Source organism: Macrobrachium nipponense, chromosome 22, assembly GCF_015104395.2.
Source record: "Macrobrachium nipponense isolate FS-2020 chromosome 22, ASM1510439v2, whole genome shotgun sequence".
Taxonomy (NCBI): Eukaryota; Metazoa; Arthropoda; class Malacostraca; order Decapoda; family Palaemonidae; genus Macrobrachium; species Macrobrachium nipponense.
Genome location: NC_087213.1, coordinates 21,397,631 through 21,418,743, shown reverse-complemented (window position 1 = coordinate 21,418,743; position 21,113 = coordinate 21,397,631). Strand labels below are relative to the sequence as shown.

Below are 21,113 nucleotides of genomic sequence, written 5' to 3'. Positions count from 1 at the left end.
ATTTTCTAGTAAAATGCCATTTCTGCAAGAAGCATGCACATTCCTAAAAAAAATTTGAAACAATTATTCTAATTGACTTGAACCATGTTTCTTTTTGCATCATGTACAGTACAAGCAAATCATGTACAGTACAAGCAAATCATAGGTTTTCACAACTTGTTTTGCCAATTTATTACTACTGTATTACTGCGTACATTTGCTGCCAAATGGTAAATTTACTTTGGAATACTATGTGGGGTGTTGGTACCAATTACAAGATTTCATTAAAAAAATTGAACAATTATGAGCATATAATGCAGAAACTTAGATGAAACGGTAAGAATGGATCTTGTGGGAGCAGATATGCTGGTTTGCATGTAATTTTCTTTTATTTTGAATGCTTTTATCCATACATATAGGAAAATTCAATCATAGATTAAAAGGTTAGTGAACTTGAAATTAAAGTAAGTCACTCTAACTTAACTAACCTACTTATGCTCTCCCATATGAATGCTCCCACAAGATACATCCTTCCTGATGGAACAACTTTGGTTCGCTAAATAGTTGCTTATTAATGAAAAATTAAGGTAAACATTTATAACTACAACCCAATGGTAAGCTGCTGAGAATATAACATAACTACAGTATATATACAGTATATCAAAGTTGCTGTGAGAAGCCTATCTGGAAAAGGCATGGAGACCCAATATTCACGAATTGTATGACAGTGATAGGAATTGGTATGTTTTATTTCATATTTCTAGAGATTTTCAAGATATGCAAATATAACTTTAAGGTATTTATTTGAAATACAATTGACAAGAATGACAAGAAAATATAGTTTTTCTAGTTGATTTTGATATGTTTTGCAAGATAGCTTCATTTCCATTGCAAATTACTGTTGACATGGTTAGGTAACTGTTGGCATGGTTATGGTACCGCTGATATGGTTAGGTTTACTGTTGACATGATTAGGCTACTGATGTACATTACCAGGAAGGTTAGGTTGGTTGTTGGGGTTTCAAATGGCAAATATTTTTTTTCTAGTCGAAAATCACATGTAAATATATTTTCTTTCCGCTTAGAGGCGTCCACCGTATTATAAATATTTTCCAATATTTATTTCGGAATAACACTGCACCGACATTCAATTTTGCTTTGGTCTATTTTATTTCTTCATTTTCTCTAAAAGTCATCATGTACTTTGTAACAGATGTAATGATTTTATTACCTTTCTTTATTCTGAGGAAAAGCATGAAAAATCAGATGGGGAAAATCACACGGGTGATGATGGCTACGCCCACTCATGATTGAAATTGAATGCCCGCTTTGTGAAAAAGTAAACAAACAGACGATGTAGGCAGGTGAAATGCTACCGCCATCTTCATTTCATGCCAGGAACTAAATTGTATGCGGCCGATGCGGCTGTGGCTTGAGCTTCCCATCTTTCGTGTATTGTCTTTGATTCCTATCGAGTACTTGTTTCTTAGCCAGCCTGTAGATTTTCTTGCAGTAGCGTCACCCGCTTCTAACCGTTTGCCTGTGAGGTTGTGGTGTTCCGTGCCCGTGCGTGAGTATCTCAAAGCTTGAGAAATGATGTTACGTGAATTATTCCGGTTTAAGTTTAGTATCTGGGAATTACGGAAGTAGCTTGTACGGTTGGGCAGGAAGATTAAAGTGACCAGAAACTCAAGTACGAGGCTCTAAAGTTGGAATGTGAGGAAATCTCACATTTTCTAGTTGAAATAAATTGGGCAGCAAGATGAAAGAGAGGAAGTAGGAACGAACATATATTTAACGCATGACATTGAATGAAGAATGAATGGAGGACGAAAAGTGTTGGTAAACATTTCAGACGAATTTGGTTTTATTGTCAAAGCGTGAAAGAATGCATTTATGGCGAGTGGCTAAGTAAAATACTGTCAGTTTGTGTTCGTGCTGGTGGTTTCACATATCCTCTGACCCAGTACTTTTGAGTTTTAACTTTATTAGGCTAGTTCAGACGCTTTTCTTTACTAGGACGCATACCTTATCAAAGCTTTTGAGTTTATTTTTTTACCGAAAGTGCAGACGCATCCAAGAATATTTTAATTTGTCCTTCACAAATTATAAAGCTATTTAGTTCAGAATTTAAGTATTGAATTTTGGTATTTCTAAGGAATAACTCCGCACGGTCTCCAAAGAACGTAACCGCGCATACGACATCCTCTAGGGATTGGGGCGTCCAATGTATTTCGCCGTGATTAGTACTGGCCCCCTGGTGGTTAAATAGTCGATCGCCCAAAAATGACTCTATTCTTAAGCAACTCGAATGCTATAGGAAACTGTAATTTCCAAAAATACCGACGCTGAGTTTAGATTTACCTGAATTTTTTTCTACATCTGATGCGTATTTATTTAGCTTGTACTAGTTTTGTAGATATTGGTCCTTTTTGTATCTTAAGATTGAGTGGCATCTGCGGGGAACTGCTGTTAAAAATCACTCCAAATCTATTTGCTTAAAAGTGCCTTTTGCTTATTTAAAATCATTTGCCTGCCAAGTAGCCTAATTGTCAAATTCAGATTCCGCACAAGTCACAAATTTATTTTTTCCTGAATACAAGTGTCTTTTTGACGGTTAATGTCTTAAACGTATTATTTAAAGGTAAATCTAAATAATAACTCCGCGTAGGGTATTTCTTTGGAAATTACAGTTTTCTGTAGTACTTGGGTTGCTTATTAAGAATTTACTGTTATTTTTGGGCGGTCGACTGTTGACCCCAGGGGCCAGTACTAAACACGACGAAATACAGTGGACGCCCCAATCCCTAGTGGATGTTTAATTCGCGGTTACGTTCCTTGCAGTCCGTACGGAATTATTCTTGTGACAGAATTACCAATTTAAATGTCGCCATTTCATTTCACATTCTCAGGTCCTGAAAAATAAACAGTGTACTTGAGGAAACACCAACACATACAATACTGCAGCGCTGATGATCTTTACAGATCCCAGCGCTTGAGTTATGCCCTAAATTCAATTACACGATGGTGAATCCATGACGGAGGCATAAGCGTCCCGACGTGTCAAAATAACCCGGTGCTTAATTGAGAATTCTTCGCATATTGACAGGACATATGACCGGGAATTGCTGAAAATAGGAAGACAAATATTCTTCTTCCAACATTATGGCGATAAATTCTTCAGAAACAAATTAAACCACATTTATCAAGCGTTTGCGAGAATAAAAGGTTGTCTTGCTAAAATATTTGAAGACATTAATTATACCTTATAATATAAAACCACAAGTAGCCAGCATCCCAATAGTCATTAAAAGCTGAAAAATTCTGAATTAAGATTTCTCGAAATTGTGTAGCAACGCCTAAGCGTGTAAATAATGGACAGCAGCTGTCAAAGGCATGTCACTTGCTTTTTGGGGGATTTTAAGTCTTTGGAGCTGTCAGCTGTAAAGGTTGGGTTCTTCAAGGTCAGTGAGGCAGCAGCTATTCAAAGCCTTTTATCAATGTGCAAATTGTCATTGATGTAATAAATTGATGTTTTACGTGGTATCAGTCATTGGCAGGTTGGACTTGTGGGTCCCATTTTTTTTTTTACCCCTCAAATTTGTTAGTGATTTATAAGATACCGTCATCTCTCGGTAATGATTGTGCAGGAAAAATTGTTGAGAGTCGAGTAAAAAGAATTAGTTTAAGTGTACACAAATTTTAACTGCTAATTTCGGTGAATCATTACTAATTAGCTGTAGCATAAGGCCAGTTGTCATTTATGAGGTGGGCCGAAACACTCAATTTGGGATTCAGCGTGCTGGGAAAGTGGCTTATCATTGTATCAAATGGTTTGTGTATGACAGTTTTCACGCCAAAACACACTAAAGCAAGCATTTTTGTGACTGCATATTAATGCGTTTGTGAGATTTTAGCTGTTGTTGTTGTGGGGGTAAACTGCCTTTTGTTTACTCAGCCATATAACAATTACGGGGACCGCTTTCGGTAATGTATGGGTTTTGGATGCGATAAAAAACTGAATATTAAGAAAAGAATCATTAATGAATTGTCACGAAAGCACGTGCTCTACGAGACCCGTAAATACTGAAATAATGCTGCGTAGATGAACCAAAAAATATAAAAGTTTTAACAGTTTATTAAGAAAATAATCATTAATGAATTGTCACGAAAGCACCTGCTGTACGAGACACGTAAATACTGAAATAATATTGGGTAAATGAACCAATAAATATAAAAATATTTTAAGTTTATTAAGAAAATAATCGATAATGAATTGTCACGAAAGCACCCGCTCTACGAGATACGTAAATACTGGAATAATAATGCGTAGATTAACCAAAAAATATATAATTGTTTTAAGTTTTAATTTCTGATATATAATAGCCTTAAGAATCTATCTGCTTTTAAAAGTACTAATCGTTTAGGTCATTCAGCTGCGTGAATTAGGTTCTGAATAAACAAAGTGTCGTAATGTAGGTGTACTTTTAAGTTATGTCTCCAAATTTCTCTAACTACTACAGACTACCTCCACCGGCTTTTCCACCCAACCGCCATACATAAATTTAAGTAAATGTTTTTTTATGCGTATATTGGAGTTTTGTATACAACTGATTAGCAATATATTTTTTGCAGGAACATTGGCGGAAGAAAATAAATGGAGTATTAGTTAACTAATTGCAAGGTGGAATTTCATAGAAATGAAATGAAGCGACTACAATAATCCTCTCAGAGGTGAAGAATATACCACGATTGTGTTCGGGTATTTTCAAATTTCCAATATGCCGAAAAAGTGAAGCTAAAGTCACGTGTGTGTGGGGTAAGTGTCAACATCATTGTAATCTAATACTGCTACAAAGGCTCAGTTTCACTCGTCATTTTTGGCTTTTGTAATTGCCAAAATAGAGAAAAAGGTTTAGTATGTTTTGACTTATGCTCTATGATATACAGTCCTATTAGAGATTTTTAATTTAATGTCCTGTTTCAGAATGTTGTTAATTTATGCAAAGTTTGATGTTTTAGTCAAGGATCAAATACAAGAAAAGGTAAGATTGTAAGCTTAACGCTACTGATGCACAGAGATAAGGCATTTGAGAATGTACTAAACCACTAGAGTAAGAATTTTTAATATCCTCCCGAGATTGGAATTAAAGAATCTCAAGCATTAATAGTGTGTTTTCCGTTCTAGGGGCTTTGGTGTACTCTGTAAAGCCCAATTCAACTTAGGAATTCACAATAGTACGTTGAAAGTATCCTAATTCCATGGGCATTCATGCAAGGATTTGCTTTAATCTGCACAATTGCCCCATTGTGATTAGACGCCATTTTGAAGACACCTTCAATACCCAGCAATTTTATACCATTACTTTCTCATATATTGGCTCGCTTTAATCTGCACAATTGCCCCATTGTGATTAGACGCCATTTTGAAGACACCTTCAATACCCAGCAATTTTATACCATTACTTTCTCATATATTGGCTCCCTTCATCAAGTGGATATGGACTCCATATATTAAGTTTCGACGAACAAGCCTCCAAGTAGCCAGATAAAATAAATAAGGTACACAATTAAATAGGGTTCTTTGTTGAAAACCAATATTTTTATATATGTTAAGGTGCAGTTAGTTTATCGTAAAATTTAGTAGTAAAATTATTGATTCTATCTCGATCCCCAGGTTGTGCTGCTAAAAACCTCTGTTCCTTATTGCCGCTGGCGATAAACTGTTAGTTTCGTGAATATTTCAGGTTTTACTTAAGGTTAATTCAAACTATATTTGAGAAGACTTGTCAATCATTGGCAACATAAACTGATAACCATAGCTTCGTTTCTTACTGGTGCTCATTCATGATGAATGATGTTGGTCACAGATCAAGTGATAAATTCTGTAACTTGTTTTATCTTAAATATACACGGCGAAAGGTTGGGTCTCTCTCTCTCTCTCTCAAAACTTGGTTCAACAACTGCGACAGTTTTACTTGACAGGCATTTTTGAAGCCTTTTAACTAGGTTGGTAATCACTGTACAAATGCTATTTGCATTGTCTGGTGAGCGATCGTCTTTATTTTCTTAAAGGAATATTAAGGGTTTCCTTGACCATATTAATAAATTTTTCTTTATGTACATTTTTTGTAAAGTTTCCGATTTCTGACTTCTTTCCTGAGCTTCATTCACGAATCTCGAATAATTTCCAGCCGCCTGTTATATAGTCTTCATTAAAGAAACAATGCTTGTATTTAATCTAAAGCTCTCCTTTTGTTTGTATAATTCCTTTCCATGCCATCTTTTTTTTTTATAGGCATTTCGAATCTCTCTCTCTCTCTCTCTCTCTCTCTCTCTCTCTCTCTCTCTCTCTCTCTCTCTCTCTCTCTCTCTCTCTCTCCTTAAAAATCAGAAAAAATCAGTATCTGCTCTGATCTGATTTGCATCATTCGCGCTCTCTGAAAGAGCATTCGGGAAATTCTGAATTATCCCTTTGAATGACTTGCAAACATTCTCTTGAGACTTAAGTCTTAGGAAGGTGCCCCCCCTCCTCTCTCTCTCTCTCTCTCTCTCTCTCTCTCTCTCTCTCTCTCTCTCTCTCTCTCTCTCTCTTTCTTTCTTTCTTTTAAATAGTGAAATTTTAATTTGATTCTTATACGCGTAAAAGTTCAGTCGCTGGCTATGAGTATAATCAACTACAGTTTAAGAATTTGGGGAGTAACTGGCACTACACAAATTAAAAGGGTTCGAAAACTTCAAAACTTTGCCGCCCGAGTGGCTGTTGGTAATGTAAAAAATCATGACATCAAAAAATTAGAATGGTTAAAGATAAGTGACAAATATACCATTGATGTCTGTAATCAGGTATTCAAAACAACACGAAAAATAACTCCTGAATGGTTATATAATTTTCCAACAGTATACACAGTTAATGGGGTTTCTACTCGACAGCAAGGAAAATCTGTATGCAAAAAGGGCGAAAACACAGAGGCTCCCGCCAGTTTCTTATTCGAGGCCCAGCATTATACAATAAAGTGCCTGGCACAATTAAACAAAAATCCCCTCTCGCTGCTTTTAATGTACACCTAAAGAAACTAATTTTAAATGTTTCCGATTAGTGTAAGTTTTATTGAACGTTATGCTTAATTGTTATATTAAAAGTGCTTTTGAAGGCACTACTGTACTTGTATAGATATTGGAATTAGTTTTAGATAACACTTATGGATAAGATGGCTTTTATTTACAAATTAAGATATCCTTTGTCCTATATAATCTTATGCTTATTTGTTTTACTTGTGTTATTTTAATACTATTTGTACTTTACTTTTTTTTAACACAACTTATGTGGTCTATGCCAATGTACTTTAATATTCAAGAAGAAGAATTTTTACTCATGATATTTTAAGTAAATACTTTCTAATTGTATGATATTTTTTATTGATTAATTTCATTTACTGAAGTTTTAGTCGATTTGTTGACTCTTAAACTTTTGTCTAAAATAAGAGATATTTTAACTATTTGTAAGATTTTACTAATTGTGGTTTTATATTTTAAGAATACCCAATGTAAATACTATTGGAAATAAAGAATTATTATTATTAATACTTCTCTCTCTCTCTCTCTCTCTCTCTCTCTCTCTCTCTCTCTCTCTCTCTCTGCTGAAAAGGAAAGCCATTTCTTGAATTCATAGTGGCAAACTTTGTAGTAGCTGGCATCCGGTTACCGTCCCCCTACACACACACACACACACACACACTCTCTCTCTCTCTCTCTCTCTCTCTCTCTCTCTCTCTCTCTCTCTCTCTCTCTCTGCTGAAAAGGAAAGACATTTCATGAGTTCATAGTGGCAAACTTTGTAGTAGCTGGCATCCTGTTACCGTCCCCCCTACACTCTCTCTATATATATAAATGATTAAAACGCAACATAAAAGCCTCTTGTCCTGAACTATTTTAAAGTTCTTTTGAGCTTCTGCTCAATATGTAGCCTCAGCCGTCTTGATTTGCTGTTAGTGGTGCAAGTAGGAGTGTTAACCGTAATATGTCACGACAGTTTTGATATACACGTTTGAGACAAGTTCACGGTTTCACGGTAACCTGTTGACGTCTTAACAAGTAGTAAGCTGCGCTGTCATAAAATGTATTTTCATTCTGTTATTAAGAAACTTGAAAATTTCTCACGAGTTTCTTTCCGCAGCTATTTTTAAGCCTTATCGTACGTCATTTGGATTTATATCAGTCCTGTCGTGTTATGAAAAGTTTTCAACGCTATTAAGCGTTTTTTTTTAAATTTTATTGTGGTGTATTATGTCTTTTACCGTGCAGTGGTATATTTTGAACAGGATGTTAATTTTGTGAATATAACTCAAGCAGAAATTCGTATTCTGGCGCGAGACTTACGGGGAAGTAATAGGCAGTTTTATTATAAAGGAATAATGTGTAATTTCACGTAAAAGCAGTGTATATTTGTGTGTAGCAGAATATTGCTCTTAAAGAGTTCGATGCAAATTTAATCCCCGTATTGAAGTCACTGACCATCATTATTTCAAATGACTTTCCTGGGTACTTTTCGATTTCAATTTAACCATTGCGATGAGATATGTGGATTTCTGGTGATAAAACTTCACTCTCGACGTGCTTCGGAACGCCTCATTGGCTTGATCGGTATGGTCTTGGCCTGCCACCTCGGTGGCCGCGAGTTCGATTCTCGGGCATTCTATTGAGGGGTAAGAGATGTGCATTTCTGGTGATAGAAGTTCTCTCTCGACGTGGTTCGGAAGTCACGTAAAGTCGTTGGAACCGTTGCTGAATAACTACTGGTTCCATGCCCATTTTCCGGATCACCGAATTCTTAGGTCCCTTAATTGATCGATTAGGGGATATTAATTACCACTTTATTTTATCGTTGATTTTAATGAACAAAGGTATGGCTGAATGAAGTTAACTTTTTATGCTTTATGATAACTTTGATAAAGGAGTAGAATTTCTATAGTTTCTCACTTCCATTGTGTTTCAGCAAATGATAAATCATACAATAAGCTCTTTTCCTTGTTATTATGAACGGAATTATAAATATTCCACTTAATTAAAAGGTAAAAACTAACTTTGCTCACAGTTTCGCGGTGAAGGGAGGCAGTTTAGGATAGTAGTAATATTTTTAGGGTTTCATTTTATCACTTGTTCCGATATGTAGTATTCGTTTATTTTCCACGGCAGAGATGATTTAACATTTACCGAGAACTGCGTAGTTGGTTGGCATTTTCGTCTTTGAGGTAGTGTACGGTTAATAGTTTTATATGGAATGGAATTGTTTTTTGCTTTTCAATTCCAGCTGGCCACTGCTCTTGCTAGGAAATTAATTTTTTTTTTTCATCGAAGTAGCATTTCCCATGTTGCCTTTGTTTTTATATTTTCGCTGTTGCTTTTACGGGGATGGAACTTTACTTTGCTACTTAATGAGAAAGTTCCTTTTCTCTCTCTCTCTCTCTCTCTCTCTCTCTCTCTCTCTCTCTCTCTGCCTCAGTGGCGTGGTCGGTTTGGTCTTGGTCTGCCACCTCGGTGCCCGCGAGTTCGATTCTCGGGCATTCCATTAAGGGGGTCAGATGTTTATTTCTGGTGATAAAAGTTTCACGAATCTCGACGTGGTTCGGAAGTCACGTAAAGCCGTTTGTCCCGTTGCTGAATAATTACTGACTGGTTCCATGTAACGTAAAATCATCGTACAAACAAACGAACGTTATTCATATTACCTGTTTTGGTTGCTGGGTTGGTGTTCCGGTACATTTCTAGCAATGGCAGCTTTAATACTGAACTCGTAGTAATTTCTTAAACACTGGAATTGTCGAAAAAAAAAAGTAGTACCTCAAAAACCTTGACGTTCGACTTGAACAATATTACTTATCATCCTTTTCAAAATTCGAGCGAAACTATTAAAACTGGTCATAGGATTTGAATAAAAGATTCTAATACAGTCTTCATACTTTTAAGAACACATGACTGACATTGTCGATGTAGATACACACCTGAGACTCAATTTCTTTGATCTGTAATTCCCTAAAAATTTTGAGGTTTTGGTCTGACTATTCTTAGTTAAGAAATATTCCTGTGAGTACTGACCTAGTCTTTTAATGTTTAACATGGTTTCACAAGTAGTGTGTGTGTGTGTGTGTGTATAGTTACATTTTTACGTAATTTAGCATTTTTTAACGTTATTCAAGGTGAAATGTTTAATCTTTATATTCTTAGAATAGAAAAGTGTTATTGAGGTGGGAAAGGTTTTCCGTATGTTGCATTACATGTTTTAGGAACTAATTTTCATCAGATAATACATATGTTCAGATATTTTATTTTAATTTTTTTATGGTGCTGTAGAGTTAAGTGACGCGGAAATAGTATTTTGGCCCCTGGGTAATCATCGCGGGGAACTTGAGTAAGAAAATTTTATTTCGTGCATGCTTCTCGTCAACGAGAAAAAAAATATATATTCATGATTTATGGGCCGCTCCAAATTAAATCATGTTGAGATTTCAGTGCCTGAAATCTTATGGAATTGAAAATTAAAATTTTGTATAAAACCATGGAATTAAACATAAAAATTTTGTATATAAAGTTTTGTATAAAACAATGGAATTAAAAAGAAAAATTTTGTATAAAACAATCTATTGCATGATATTGAATTTCAGAAAATTTTGGATCTCATTAATTGTTTCAGAATGTTAGGATTTTTTATCTTAATTTTTTTGTTTTTAACCTCATCACTTGCTTGGAAAAGATTGTCGGTTTTCATGGCAGTAACGTATCCAAATCTATCAACTTCAGCCCGGCGTAGTTTTTAAGTCTTAAATCACCATAGAACATCAAGACAGAATATAAGAATTTACTCTCGAGTCATTATTTATCAACAGTTATCATGGATTCTCTTTTCAGGTGGTGTCCCTCGACCATTCTTTGTTAGTCTTCCAAACTGGATTAAATATTTGAGAAATTAATCGGGGAAGAGTGTGTTCAAGAAAGTGTAATAGTGGTTACGGAATTCTATGTTGATAGTGAACATTCTTTAACACGTTCGAGGATGACGTGATTGTTGGGCTACAAAGTCTCTGCCGATCTGTGAATATTTGGTTAACAAAGAATTATAACCAGGTAAGTAAAGCTGTTGTAATTAGGAGTGTAGATTTTTATTTTAAAATGTACTCTAGCTAAATATTAGCTCAATTGGTAAAAATATCAAAATTTTCTATTCTGGATATTCGTTAAAATATGTATGGCTAATATCTCATTTTTGATAGGGTTCCTCTGCACTTGGCTGTTGGAATCTAAACGCAGTTGGGCATCCCAGAATTGTACTTGGCTCTTGGAATCTAAGTGCTTGGAATCTAAGCTCAGTTGGGCATCCCAGAATTGTACTTCACTGTTGGAATCTAAGCGCTTGGAATCTAAGCTCAGTTGGGCATCCCAGAATTGTACTTGGCTGTTGGAATCTAAGCGCTTGGAATCTAAGCTCAGTTGGGCATCCCAGAATTGTACTTGGCTGTTGGAATCTAAGCGCTTGGAATCTAAGCTCAGTTGGGCATCCCAGAATTGTACTTGGCTGTTGGAATCTAAGCGCTTGGAATCTAAGCTCAGTTGGGCATCCCAGAATTGTACTTTGCTGTTGGAATCTAAGCGCTTGGAATCTAAGCTCAGTTGGGCATCCTGGAATTGTACTTTGCTGTTGGAATCTAAGCACTTGGAATCTAAGCTCAGTTGGGCATCCCAGAATTGTACTTGACTGTTGGAATCGATGCGCAGTTGGGCATCCCAGAACTGAGGCTTGACTTATTCTACTTCTATTCTGGATATGCGTTCAAATACTATCTCATTTTTGACAGGGTTCTTCAGTACTTGGCTGTTGGAATCCAAGCGCAGTTGGGCAACCCAGAATTGAAGCTAGTCGGAATCAAAGCGCAGTGGCCATGCCAGAATTTGAAATGTTTCTGGACCAAAAATAATGGCGGTACAAGTTCTCGTTAAACTCCAGGCCGACATATGAAGAATGTGCAACACCTCTCAAGCTAATTCGTCGGTGTTGCCTTGCTACGAATAGACATTAAAATCGTTGAGACTATTGGATATGAGTGAACACAAGGCCGACAGATTGTGTCATGACCAGTAGAGCCATTTCATCAGTAGATAGGAAGAACTGCTCTTCATGATGGTTGGCTGAAGGATCTGCTCTGTTCATAAGTAAGAACTGCGCAAAGATCTGCTTTGTTCATAAGCTTGGCTGAAGGATCTGCTCTGTTCATAAGAACTGCGCAAACATCTGCTTTGTTCATAAGCAAGAACTGCTCTTCGTGATGGCTGTCTGAAGGATCTGCTCTTTCACAAGTAAGAACTAGTGAATGTTCACAAGTAAGAACGGTTCTGCTTGAAGGACCAACAATGTTCAGTTCCGTGAAAGTTGCTTGTTGACTAGCTGAGCCGTTTCATCAGTACTGAAGTTCTTTTCATGGTGGCTGACTGAAGGATCAAAAAGTTCTGAACAAGAGAGACGAACAGCAAATATATAACTTACTTTGTGAACTGCCTAAAGCCGTACTCCTGCAGTTGGTAGGCTTCTTAGTTATTCATTCCACTGCAGAATTTAACCTGAACTTACGATTTTTTCTCAAGTGGTGAGCTGCTTTCTTCTGCCAGGTGGTTGAGTGCAAACGCCACTAGAGCTTCAAAACAGAAACTATGATGATGTCGCAGTTCTAATCATTTCTCCTCTGTAATATAGAATAAAATTCGTAATTTAAAATCCTATTTTATTAACCAAAAGCAATCCAATAGAAAGAGTATAGAACAGTTTTAAAGCCCATTTTATTAACCAGTAGAAAGAATCTAAAAAATCCAATGGAAACTAAATCAGGTAGGAAGATCACATGAAATTTCATAAATTTCTGTATGAAAAAGCAAGCAACTTCGCCTAATAGCACCTAAAGGTGAGGTTACGTCTGCTTCGTTAGTATGGCTAGGGCAAGCTTTAACAATAACAATGAAATAATTCTGCAAGCTTCAATAATAATGAATTAATTCTTCAAGTCCATTTTAGTTTCTAGTATAGGGATCCTTTCAACTTGTTAGAACAAACTTCATCCTTTCAATAATTTTTCCTCGCAGAACGCCCAATGGTGGTCAATTCGTCCAGTCCATTTCCAAAATAGGAAACCCTTCAATCTGTAGTTAAACTTCATCCCTTCAATTTGTCCTTGCAGAACGGACAAGTACATCGAGCGAAACATTCTTCTTACCTTATGGTTTCTCCAACAACTCCAAATCTGAAACTCTAAATTTAATTGGTTAATTTCTGTAATGCTTCGAGAATATGCATATTAGAGATCCATTATTGCCTCATGATGTTTGATCACATTAAGACTGCGTGCAATCATTATAGACACTTTATTAATGTAAAATAATAATTAACCATTTAGGTAAAATTACTTTTAAAGTACCACTTGTAATTTACAGCACAAATACTAAGGTTATTTAGTTGATAACTTGCTTGCTGCCTGTGCATGGATTGAGATCATTTTCATCCTGATCCGTTAGTCTCCCTTGACCAATAGTGAATGAAAAATATGGAAAAACTTAAAAGGTCCCCACCAACATACAAATAAATGGGAAGAAAATCTGACCTCTACTGCGTCAAGGTAAACGCATGATCTTGTGCCTACAAGTTTTGTTATTAACTGTTCCTCATGAATTAACAAACTGGAATGGGAGAGGTGCTACTGGAGACACACACACACTTGTCTCTTAAAGGCAGTATTTGTTTTTTGAACCGACCTAATGCTAGACGATATTCCCGCCTTCAGCATAATGCTTAGAGGTTAACCAATTAATTATCATGTTTTTCCCACATTACACTTGGAATATTACTGATGAAAGCCTTCTTTTCTCCCAAGATATGCAACGCGAAATTGGGGAGTCAAAGTGAATATCTGCTTCCCATTAAAGTTTTAAGTTGTCTACATAAACATCCCAAAAATACTAAGCGAGAGCAGAAAAAAGACAGTTATATGCTATGAAGCTATTAAACAGTGCCATGCTGCAAGGTATCAAAAATTAAAACAAATGTAAAAAGTCCGTCTTAAACCATATCTACTACTAAAATTCTTTAAGAAATATTTGAAACTACAGGAACCCAACCAAAACAAAGACTTCGTTTGCTGTTCAGAAGTAACTTATATTTTTGGGCAAAAGAAACCACTTTTTATACATGATGGTCAATTGTTTTTTTCGAATATCTACGTCTAGTCTAGTTGCAATATTGCGGATAATTTAATTAACTGACGGTTCAAAATATTTATAAAATTCCTGCATGAATATCTGTAAAATTCAAGTATTTGCAATAGAGAGAATATTATGGCAATCATTTAATCTGATTGTTCAATATCCTACATGATCATATGCAAAATTCAAGATATGTAACTGCCATGGGAAGTTTGGAAACTATTTCCATGTGGAGCAAACAAGAAGTGTTTTCTGTAACTGGAACTTAAATATTAAACGCTATCCACTTCGTTCGACGTGTAAACCTTAAGGTATCTTCGCTTCAAGGAAAATTTATTTTTCATAAACTTCTATTTTGCTCTAGAATGATTTGAACCGTTCATATTCCTCCCAAGTTAAAAATAAACGTCCTCGTTTCAAAATGCCCTTCGATAAAAACGCTACATTTTAAATTTAGTCTCAAGGTAAACTGATTTCTTGAGGTTTAAAATAATAAATCCATCATTTCGTATTTCGGTAGAAAATGTTCATTTCGACGACATTTAGTAACTAAAGCAAACGCTACTGAAATGTGCTAACATGTGTCATTATTATTCGCGACCTTGACAGTTTTTGCTCTTAATTTTGACTAATGTTCATCTTTTCATAATAGCAAATCGACGCGCCATCGCTCAGCATTGAAATATGAAGAACACTTCCGAGGAATCGGGACTGAAGTGGCAAAATAATGATGCCAGATAGAACTTTAATAGAACTTAACAGGGTCAAAGAGAGAACTTGTTCCAGGCCACCCCATTCACCAACAACTCTTCCCCGTACTCCCATTCCAAACAGCCCCACCCCCCAAGAAAAACACACGAGGTAAAACAAGAATTGCGGCAACTCATAATAAAACAATAATATTGCATCAGAGAGATAGAGAGCGAGCGTTAAAAGACTGAATTAAGTTGGCAATAAAGCGAAACTCGACAAAAGGGGCTTAGCGAAAAAAAAAATGATATCGGAGAAATTAAGATCCATTGAGACTTAACTAAACTTCACATCTAGGTAAAACTTTTATTCGAAATATACCTAATATGACGTTAACTACCGAGTGTATTCAAAATGAAGTTAGCTAAAATAACGCACACTCTGAAGAATGAAAAAGCTACTTGCAACGTAATTAACCTTTGAAGTGTTTTATTGCACATCCTTCAAAGAGGGACTGAAAAAGTTGCTTTATCAAATGTCGCTGGGCAGCATTTTATGACTAGTTTGAGAAACACTTCAGTAATGAGGCTTTTCTTTCCTTCATAGACGCCGCAGTCTAACTGGATGTATATGTCTTGCCTGAACCTTATAGTACTTGGCCAGTTCATTACTTTTTAACACCTACAAAAAAAATTCGTTGATTTAATTTGATTAGAATGGGCGATCTTCGTATCATAGTCAGCATCCTTATTACTCTGCAAACCTACCTCAGGAGGCATCTTACACGTAGATGAATAAATTGTTTTTCATGACAGAAGATTTCAAAAAAATAAAAATAAAACAGAACTGTGAGGAACAAACGACGCTCTTACATAGGTCCGAACGACCCATCATGAGAGAATATATGGTGCTGAAAGAAGCTAGGGAAATATTTATTTCAAGGTATGCAACGACAAAAAAGAAAAAAAAAAGTGACAAGCACTGGTACAGAATACTTCTGTACCGAAATGAGTGGGGAGCAAAAGGGAAATTTTATATAATAAAGACGAAATATTAGCAGGAAAGGCAGTACTGTAATATTTATAAAAAAGACGTTTCTGCCTTCACGCCATTGAAAAGGCAGACCTTAAAAAACCTTATGCTGATAATCTATGGTGTAAAAAAAATTTATATAAGTTTGCAATGTTATTGCAGCTAAAATTCTCTGCCTTCACTCCATTGAAAATGCAGACCTTAAAAAGCTTATGCTGAAAATGTATGGTATAAGAAAAGGTAGATAAGTTTGCAATGCATTGCTGCTAAAATACGTATTTTAAACATCTATGAAACGAAAATTCTGATTGAAAAAATCAGGAGGTGAACTAAGGCAACATCACAAGCAGCTTAAAAATAATAAGATAAGATATTAAGGGCGAATGTTTACACTAAGTTTCACTGCCGTGGCAACAACCTTGGCTCAGAAGCGGAAAAAAAACAAGGGGGGAAAATTGATTAAAACAAAAAAAATTACCTCGAGAACACCTCGGAATTAACTTAAAGAATACACAAAAAAAAGAATAAATTATAAACAAGTGCACGACTCTCTTGCTAGAGCTAAAAACTGACTTAATTGTACAGATAATAGACTGCAGAATTAAAGTTATCATCATTCAAGTAGTCTATTTTGTGACATTTTTCCTCTACAAATAATAAATACCACGTGCTTAAAGTAGTTTGTCTTTTTCAGTTGTTGTTGTTGTTGTCTTTTTCAGTTGTTGTTGTTGTTGTCTTTTTCAGTTGTTGTTGTTGTTGTCTTTTTCAGTTGTTGTTGTTGTTGTTGTTGTTGTTTGGGGTGGGGGCGGGTTTTTATTTTGTGGGGTTGCAGGCTGCAGCTTACCTCATTTATTATTATTATTATTATTATTATTATTATTATTATTATTATTATTATTCTATTATTATTATATTATTATTATTATTATTATTATTATTAAGCTCGCATCAAGATTCTCTTTATATTCGTAAGACTGTACAGAATGAATTTTAATTCCAAAAGACTAAAATCGTTCATAAAATAAAAGTGCGAGGACATTGCCCCTGAGGGATTTGTTCCCAAAACCTGATGATCGTTTTTGTTAGAAATTCGGAATAACTTTTTTTTTTTTTTTATTTTTTTTTTTGGGGGGGGGGGGGGGGGGGGCGAAAAATAAAAAAATGTGCTCCAGGTTTCATTATGAGATCCGGCCATGTTTCATCAAATACCCAAGGGGCTGAGAAGGGTTACCGGTACGGGGATTAAGTGTAAATTTTGTGGAGATCTGCACAATGAAGAATGACACATTGCAGACGGTGGGATTAGTAGTTTTTAATTTATTACATTTATGAACGATGGCCTTTAAGAAATGGGATAAGCTCACCCTTTCCTTCTGCCCTGTAGATTCGCGACAAGATTTTCCACATTTGATATTTGTTGTTAAGGATAACTGATGTATGATGTCACGGACTGCCATCATGAGTAGCTATATACTACTTGAAACAATTCCTTGACACCCCTTTTTCGTAGTTTATTATGCACGTTTTGAAGGTCAAAGAAAACGACATAACTTTTTCAAATTCTCAATGATGATGGCCTTTTAAGTAACTTAATATGTCATGGACAATCAGACTAAATCTTTCTGGGTTACTTGAAAAGCTTTTAACCTAAATGTCACGTCAATCCAACTTATGTTTGAGTGTGATTTTATCTTCATAAGTCGGCCATACTAGTAACTATGTGCAATGTTTCATGAATTTCCTCAAACATTAGTACAAGCGTACTCGAACACTATGGTGTTATCCGTCGATCTCGTTACTGCTATACGGCTAAATGTAGCATTCATATTTTTACGGATCTTAGGTGTTTATGGTTTTCTTTTCTTATACATTTTGGCTATGCCAGAAGAATTTATATGCTTGTGTTTACGCACCTTCGGTCTTGCGAAGAGGTGGGATATCGAAGTTAAGTGTCCTGACAACGTCTGACTATAAAAAGGAGCCTTTACGTCCATAATTGGATAATTTGCTTAAAATTGATGTATACTTTAATTTAAATACATATTCGAATTTTTGAAAGAAAACTCAGTCTACTTGAACAGTTGAGCCATATTTGCAAGAATATAACTTCAAATCCAAGCAATAAATATCAATCGAAAGCTACAGACATGCAATATAAAACGAAATGCCGTACGGTTTTGTCTCTAACTTCAACAGCCATAGACTTTAGCATGGTTGCTAGTCACCAATCAGACCCTCTTTATTCCTCAGTATTTGAAGATAGGCACTTTCATTTTAGATACATGGTCCCAAGAAGGAATATTAGCGGACAATTTTACTGAAAGAACTATTCTACATTCACCTTTGATTCTACTTTAATGAAACTGCCCTTCAGCTACTTGTGAAGAGACTGACATTGGGGAAACACCAACGTGACCAAAGTTTCAAAAAACCGTATGACCCTTCCTCAGCATAGCCTAGACGTGTTATAAAGACGGGGTTCATCTAAGATTGTAGCTATAGCCGTCCTGTTTTTTTCAAAGTAGGTGGAAACGCTCCTCAATTTGGCAGCAGGAAAGGCAAAGAATTCTAAGAACTTTTGTCCTTATCACTATCTTCTGCATATCTAAGATTAGTTCAGTGTATACATTTATTTACCCTTACGAGCAATACCCGAATCTTTTGAAATTTACGAGTACTTCAATTAAACTTTATCCAAATTCAACAGCTTTATCCTAGATGGAAAACACTAACCTCATTGAGGAGAAAAGTTTTCAATATTTCATTTAAAGTCCAATAAATCTACATTAACTCGCTCATTCCCTGGTTCAAAGTTATACAGTGAGTATGGAGGGGCACTGGTGCATTAAAACGTAACATACAATTGCTAACTTCATTTATTTCAACAATAAAGCGTTGACTTAAGTTACAGCCATCTGATGGTCCCTATGGGGTGAAAGATTTAACACTATGATTGTCTTCGGGGTAAACAAATTCCTTCCAGATATATCGAGGTCACGTACCCAGGGCCTGATCATTGTAGCCCTGTAAGAAATAAATCTGAATATTACCATGAACTGAAAAAATCTGAATCTTAATTTGGTATTTTCAAATTCAAAACTTAACAAATATATGTCTTTACTGAAGGTAAACTCTGTTCAAATGTCCATATAGATTATTACGAAATAGACTAAATAATACAGCTTTTAGGAATACAACTACGGATAAAGTTAAGGACTTCGTAATTGAGAATTGGTATTTATTTAATGCATGTCTGCAGGTTTCATGGGAGTGAAACCGTTTTCTATATAAAATGCAATTTTAAAAAAATAGTAAAAAAAAAAAAAAAGTGAAATATTAAAAAGAATTCTTGCAAATGACATAACTAGTCACTGAAGATAATACTCGAAGCTTCAAAGCTTATTAGTTTTTAGGATTTAACAAGAACGATGTGTAACCGTATCCATTCATTTTCACGGTACATTATCCTCTTATGAGCACACTGAAATCGTGGGACCAGTTTTTAGTGCAAAGTGACATTTTATCGCTAAAACAACAATTTTGAATGTTGGCTAAAATATAGGGGGAAGAAACTGATGATAAAATTTTCTATACTATAATCAATGAAATAATCAATGAAATAATAAAACTGGGAAAAGAAAAATGTATAACAATTTTCGGATCACCTAAAGAAAAGCGACCCCAACACACGCTGGGGTCGATTTTCTTCAGGAAGAAAATATTGGGGTCGCTTTTCTTCAGGTGAGGAATTAACAAGGTAAAAAGCCAGTTTATAAGTCGATGATTATTAGTGTAACGACATAAGAGAGACTACCGAGTAAAAGTGCTAACAGAGGTTACAGTAAGGCAGTGGCGGAACGGCGCTTCGCGCCTTATCCGCATATTTAAAGATTCTTGGCAAACTCGGTATGTTCTGGCAAGAGGTAATGTTGCCCTGCGCGCCACAGGGGGTTACAGTAGGTTTGATTGGATAATTAATGATAATAATAATGGATGCGGTATTTCCTAATGGAACGGGCGATTGCTGAACATTTCATAATTTTTACTTAAATACTGAATAATAGGGTGAAGATTGGAGACACCAACAAGCAGGGGTCGTTTATCTTCAGGTGGAAAATATTGGGGTTGCTTTTCTTCAGGAGGAAAATATTGGGGTCTATTTTCTTCAGGAGAGGTATTAGGGGTCGCTAATCTTCAGGTGATCCCAATTTCTATACTATAACCCATTAAATAAAAAAAAAAAAAAAAACAGGGAAAGGAAAACTTAAAAATTTTCTGTACTATTACCCATGAAATAATAAAACAGGGAAAGAAAATCAATTTTCTATACTATAACTCAAAATAATAAAACGGGGAAAGGAAAACAATTTTTTATACTATAACACATGAAATGTTAAAATAATCTAAGACACCCGCCATTGCATTGCAAAGGCAAGACAATTTATAAGCAACATACCATTTCATGAAGATTGTAGATCTTAGGCTGTATTTATGGAGTCCAACACAGTAGAAGTAATTTGCCTTAGATTCAGGAACCTCTGAAAAGTTACACTCAATTAGTGCAAACTCGGCATTTACTGAGTAGGAACCTTTGCTTACACTGACAAAAGCTTTCGAATACAGTAAAGGTTAAAATGTGTAACATCAGTTTACATATAAATTAAACATTCCCTTCAATTTTAAAATACTAAGCTGGCCAAGATTACTACAGGCGTTTGCCGGGCATTGCCATTTACAAGTAACTAACATTTTATACTCTGTTTTTTTCCATCTGTCCACCCGCCAGTGGTGTTTGCCAATGGTATCGCAGCGTCTCGGGCTTTCGATAGTTTCGCTATGTGTAACTTTTAGGTAAATAAAAGGATATCTGGGTGTGCATTTGCAACTGAAAAGTGTTTCAATAATTTACTGTATGCGAATACACCGTTAATATTCGAAATAGGATATTATAATTGTTGAATGTAAGCTGGATGTAACTATCTAAAGCCCGGGACGCAGTGTTACCATATGCAAAAACCACAGGCGGGTGGACAGATGAAAAAAAAACGAGTATAGTGGCAGAGCTGCTCTTAACAGTAACACACAAATTTACAGAACTGATTTATTAACAAAATTTCAAAAATTAAATCCTTTAACTTTTCCTATCCAAAAGCGTCGATAAATATGATATTTTC

The 21,113-nt window shown here is 35.5% G+C and overlaps 2 long non-coding RNA genes across 4 annotated transcripts in view; one reads left to right on the top strand and one right to left on the bottom strand.

The window, feature by feature from the left end:
- The window catches only part of LOC135198532 (uncharacterized), a 14,092-nt gene extending 1,376 nt beyond the window's left edge, over positions 1–12,716 (top strand). For 2 of the 3 annotated variants that reach the window (XR_010310824.1, XR_010310823.1), the window contains exons 2-4: positions 4,615–4,798; positions 10,885–11,100; positions 11,829–12,716. This is a non-coding gene — a long non-coding RNA (uncharacterized LOC135198532). Of the gene's footprint in view, positions 1–1,450; positions 1,550–4,614; positions 4,799–10,884; positions 11,101–11,828 lie in introns of those variants that run through there. The other variant, XR_010310822.1, reaches the window with a different exon arrangement.
- Positions 12,717–18,797: 6,081 nt separating this feature from the next.
- On the bottom strand, positions 18,798–20,517 carry LOC135198355 (uncharacterized). Its single transcript, XR_010310763.1, has 2 exons — positions 20,396–20,517; positions 18,798–18,963 (listed from the first exon to the last, which is right to left on the bottom strand). It is a non-coding gene; the product is annotated as an uncharacterized LOC135198355 (long non-coding RNA).
- Positions 20,518–21,113: the final 596 nt, after the last annotated feature.